Raw genomic sequence first — 6,000 nt, 5'->3', positions numbered from 1 at the left:
AGAAGTGATGAGAACATAAGAACATTTCAGGAGAGCCTGATGGATCAGAGCAGTAGTCCATCTAGTCCAGTTCTGCCTTCCAGCAGTGGTATTCAGAGGTTTACTGCCTCTGTACATGGAGGGGCCTTTAAGTCATCACAGCTAGAAGTGATGATTTTTCATTTTCCAAATCCATCATTCTAACACACTTAAGGTTTTTTATGCTGTTTGCAGGATTTCACAAACTTCTTGCCAACTTTGCCATGCCAGTGAATTCCTTAATAGCAACACGACGTTCCATCCCTGCACTCGTATTGCTCTGCTGCAGTTTCAGGTGTATTTGGCGATGCTGCTTCTGCAGCTTACAGCCGTGAGTGTAATCCTGCTCTCATGGAAGCCAAAGTCATATGATCTGCTGTGACGGTTTGTGACTTTAAGGGCTAACCTTCTCCTTGCTATAAAACTTGCTTACAGCAGAGTTCCTTGGGTGCATGTGAAAGGTTAGCCAAATGTTAATCAGCTGCTTATGCAACCCCCCCTCAGCACTAGAGGAGTTGAGGGGGGAAGGGATCTCTCAGAAACTTAAAGGAAACTGCCTTCTGGGCGTAGCTTCAAAGGGTGGGGATGGACAGTGCGCTGGATTCCCAAAGGTTTCTATATTTGCCTCCATTGTTCAGGTTTTTTTCTGTTTTTGTTAAACTTAGTACTAAAATGGGATGCAGGCCAGAAAAGGGACAACAATATCTTGAGAGACAAGCTCATGTGTTCAACACTGGGTCATCGTTATTGTCTGGCTCCCATGTGCATCAGAGATTATACCAAAGAAAACAAAAGAATTACGCAACAGGAGAGCCTTGCCCCAAATAAACAAAGGGAACATGAGTTTGTGGCCAAGCACTTTCCTGCTGAAGTTGCAGCAGTGGGATAATAAAATTTCCACTCTGGTCTCTTCCCTTATGCTAAAAAGAATGCATTAAAATAACCTAGAGACCCATTTAGCCAAGTTGAATCAAGTTGTCTTAGTCAACATTGTTCCTCTGAAAGCTCACGTGTAACCTAATCCATTATGCGTATTTCCTCAGAAGAAAGCCTCTCTAAATTAAATTTGGCTTACTCCCATGTAACAGTAAAGATTGCAACATTAAATACTACATCGTCACAGATAAATATGTTAAGATTCAGCTGATAACTTGTATTGATTGATCGATTGATTTGATTTTTATACTAATTCTCTTCAATTAAGATCTTGAAGTGTGGTGCTTAGTTGCTTAATTTACAGGTTTAACGTCTCAAAATTATTTTAGTGCCCCCTTCTCCATGCAAGTGATCAGATTTCCCAAATTGGCTGGTGCAGGAATTTATTTTGCCAGCATAGAGTAGTCAACTGCACTATTTTCATGAAAAACTGCAGGGCCTGAAATGCATGCTTGGTAAATCCAACATTCGTTCTGAGAAAGGATCAAAGTTCCTTTTTGCCAAAATGATCCAAAGGATATCATGAATAGACATGGGCACGAACAACATTACAAACAGAAAAAACCAACGAACAGCCTCATCTGCTGTTCTCGAACAAGCTGTTCGTGAGGCCCCATCCTAAACGAACAGATGGTCGTTGCACACCTCGTTCGTTGCCTTCGGCAGCTGTACGGCAAGCCAGACAGTCTGGCACCTGCTGCAATCAATCCCCTTGGCAACCGGAGGCTGGGAGGGACTGAACTCTGTCTGAACTCCTTCTGGCTTTCCTTCTGGCTTTAACCCTTCAAAGTACTTCCAGCAGAGAGTCCCGTTTTTGCCTCTGTGAAGAGAAAATGACAGCCAATGGGGAGACCCATGGATCATGCCTTTCCTGGGGTGCAATCTCTCTGAAACTTGGGGGGGGGGTCTTCAGAGGATAGTGAGGACTATGTCCCCTGCAAATTTGGTGGGTTTTGGACATTGGGATGGTCAGTTTGTGGGGTGTTTAAAGGGCCTTGCCCCTTGCATGTGGCAGGAAAGGGCCCTTTAAACTATCAGCTGGCAGGCGGCAGGGGGGGATTCCCCCCTGCAGCCTGCCAGCTGATAGTTTAAAGGGATCTTTAAAGGGCCAGGTAAGTGGGTTTTGAACGGAGGGGCTAAGTGGGGGGGTTGGAGTGGGGGGGTTCTGGCCCCCACAAACAATGAACAACGAACATGTCCGGGAACAGTTCATGTTCGTCCATGTTCGTTGTTCGTGGATGGCACCAAATGACGAACAGGGTGTTCAGGATTTTTTTCCCCGTTCGTGCCCATGTCTAATCATGAATAATTCCACTTTTTGACACACTCGCTGTAACATTCTTTATGAATAACTTTCTGGATCCAGGAAGCATCCCCACAGTTGCTACGTTGGTGTCTATCCTCAAAACTGTCCTAGCATTGCTCATATACCCCTCGTGTTGATGTTTAGATGTTTTATCTGATTGTTTATGGGGATGGTTTTACCTGGTGGTTTGGCTCCCATCCCGCTTGTCAGTTATGAGCAGGGTGCTGTTTATTCAGTGAACCATTCAAATGCATCTGAATGAATTTGGCTGTGTCTGTTTGCATTTAACAATACTTTTTCACATGATTTCACATACGCTTTTCCTCAGCCATCATTCCCAAACATTTGCCTGCCACTACATCCAATTTTAAAAGGGGGAGGGGATCACTTCAAGAGTTTTGAACTGAGAGTGACTACTAGTGTATCTATATTCTTTCAATGCCGCCCCTCCACCCGTGATTGAAACTAATCTTACAACCATTTCTTGAGGTCACTTTTTAAATAGATGCCACTAAAAGCAGGCAATGCAATCTAGTTGATGTTTGTCATTTAAAGGATATGTGCAACTGTACAAGTGCAAAGATGGTACAAACTATACATGACTCCCTGTTTTTTGTAATACAAGTAGGACACTTTAATGACCCATTGATGACTTGGGGTGGGATGGGGGGCTTATGTGCCTCATTTGTCAATCAAGAACACTTTGTTGGTGGACTGAGCAAAAGCTGCAACAACCTGGCCCTCTAAAACAAAGGGCTGCTCTGCAGGCACAGACTATTTGAGGTAAACTTTGACAAAAACCATTTGGTTGATACAGTCTGGATCTTAGATCCAGAGGAGTTAGCCATGTTAGTCTGTAGTTGCAAAACAGTAAAGAGTCCAGTAGCACCTTTAAGACTTTCATCAGATGCACCTTTAAGATGCATCTGACAAAGAGAGCTGTACTTCTCAAAAGCTTATGCTACAATAAAGTTGGTTAGTCTTAAAGGTGCTACTGGACTCTTCTTTACTAATCTGGAACGTGTCTCTCGTGTAATCAAGGAAGTCAAGCAAGCTGAGTGTACCTGGCAACTGAGTTTGTGCTCATCTTGAAATCTGGAGCTAGAACATCTTTGCTACGGAGCACACCTCTTCTTGCACTAGCATGTCTGTTTGTGTAAAGGCCCACTGAAAACCATTGATCTTGTTCAAACAGAAGTGCTAGCTCCAGAGGAAGTATGCTCTGCAGCAAAGATTGTCTAGCACTCATAGAACTTGTTCTTAGGATCCAAACTTATGTACTGAATCATAAGATCAAACTGTTGATAAGAACAATTCACAAGGGGTCTGCCTCTTGCCTATCTGAAAACTATACAAAGTTCTTAAAGTATATTTTTCCCCATATCAATTATGTTTTGTCCCATAAGTGACTGTTTACAACTGAATTAATGGGAAACCAGGCTGTTGATATTCTATTATCTATGGAATTCCCAAAAAATCACAGTGAAAATTTTCTCTTTCCGTTTGGTAAATGTGACATTATTATTTTTCCTCCGCGTCATAGTGCTATCACATGACACATAACTGAGAAATGTGCTTATTTGGAAAGAAAGATAAAAGATGAGGAGAGAGGATACTTGAGGAAGATGGTTCTGATAGACTATGATGGAAATGCTGTGGGTTACTGATACTGCAGTACGTTCACAAGCTCTATGAGCACATTCCTGGATGTATCAACAATGATATTAACTGAATATCACAGCGAACACAATGAATTTTCAATAATGCTGCTGGCTGAGCAATTTTCCAGGTAGTTTCATGCCTGGGATAATCTAGTGTTCTTTGTTTTTTTAAAATATTTTGTATGGCTATAGAGGGGGCAATTATCTTCTGACATTTGGAAAGGGCTCTAGTGCAGCAGCCTGCCAAACTGCCTTCACTGGGGTGTTTTAATTAGATATGCCTGTTTTATTAGCCCAATTGAACGGAATGCCGTATTTTTTCATTATTGGCTTTACACAGTTGTGTGCCATGTGGCATTTGTTTGCAAGGGCAGAATTTGAAGGAAAGACTCCCAATACTTTTGCCTACAAAGTCATCCAGATCAATCAATTTTATGACAAAGTAGGATAAATGTTATTTGTGGAGGTTGTGGTAAATAGGCAGGAAATTATTGAAAGCTATACTTTTGGTAAACTGGTTATTGAATGTGTTTTTAATTCCTATATTCCTTTTAGTGTACTTAGCAATGGTCACTTACCAGACAATAATCCTAAGATATAAAAGGCAAACTGTGTTGCCAATTACTCACTATTTATCCCTGCACAAGCGCGCTTGCTGGATAAAAAGTGAGTCGTCAGCAACAGACTTACCTGGCCACGAGAACCTAGAGACGGAGTCCCTCAGGGGTGCAGGAGGAAGACGCACAGCTCTCCTGGGTTTCAACCACTGGCCAGGGCGTAGGGAGGAAACATGCCAGCTTGAGAGGCCTCCAGAGCAGCCAGTGGAGCCGTGCCGGTCCCTCCTGAGTCTCAGCTACCGGCCTATATAGCACAAGGGACAGCACAGACCATCCCGAGGGCAGCAGTGGCTGAAGGAACAACCGGCCCATCACCTTCCGAGCTGCAGACACTGGCCTGAACAGTGGCAGAGGCAGCAGGAGCCTCAGTATGGAGGGCTGAGCATGTGGCCAGAGCACCAGGTTTTCTAGAGCCCATTTTTTATGCAAAGGGGTTGGTTGCTAGTTAAAAGTAATAAAGAGCAACAGTAACAATGCCTGGGGTTTGAGTCCAGTGGCACCTTAGAGACAAACAAGATGTTCAGGGTGTAAGCGTTCGAGAGTCAGAGCTCCCTTCTCCAGATACCTGAAGAATGGAGCTTTGATTCTTGAATGTTTAAACCCTGAAAACCTTGTTGGTCTCTAAGGTGCCACTGGACTCAAATCCTGCTGTTCTGCTGCAGAACAACACATGGGGAGTCTCCCTTTCCAACACATCTCCTTCCCACTCTCATAACCCAATAAGCCAATCCCACTTGAGACATTTAAGGATTCGTGGGGTGCAGCACAAGGAGTTGTACTTGGACAAAGAACTTGACAAAAATCCCAGGTATACAGAGAGACACTTCGGAGCCTCCCCAGCAGCAATAATTCTGGACACACCCTACTACAGACTGCCATGACATTTTTTGTTAACGTGAATATTTGTAAAATCTTAGAGTACGTCTGAGAAACTCTAACCAACTCATGTAGACACCAAAACACAACCAACGTTCAGTTGAGATGCTATTATCAGCTGATAATTGTGGCATGCTTAATAGGCCAACATGGTATTTGTGATACCATGTTTTCCCTTAATGCTTTTAGGCCAAGGGCCAAGCAATACATTTCTTCAATGTATGGCTGCTGCTGACCCATATCTCTTTCAAGTATCCCTTCATAACATTTACTTAAAGAGGATGCATGACTTTATGTGATACTGCTGAAAGTTTCCCCACCCCAGTTCCACTCCATTAGCTGCAGGGAAGCATTGAAAGTAATGACAAGGTTTTTAAAATTCCTCTTATCTCTTTTTTTTAAAAAATTAACTTTTAGGGAATCAGCATCCTTTGCAGAATTGTACAAATGCTACCCTTTTAACATTTTCCATGGTTCAGTTAGTAGGACTTTTGGGAAGGACATTTTGTTTTGTATTGCAAAGAATATTGCCAACAAACGTTGGTGCATTTGTTAACTTAAAAGCCATTTTGAGAAATGGAACAAA

This window comes from Eublepharis macularius, chromosome 3 (assembly GCF_028583425.1).
Source record: "Eublepharis macularius isolate TG4126 chromosome 3, MPM_Emac_v1.0, whole genome shotgun sequence".
NCBI classification, from domain to species: domain Eukaryota; kingdom Metazoa; phylum Chordata; class Lepidosauria; order Squamata; family Eublepharidae; genus Eublepharis; species Eublepharis macularius.
Note: the sequence above shows the minus strand (reverse complement) of the source record.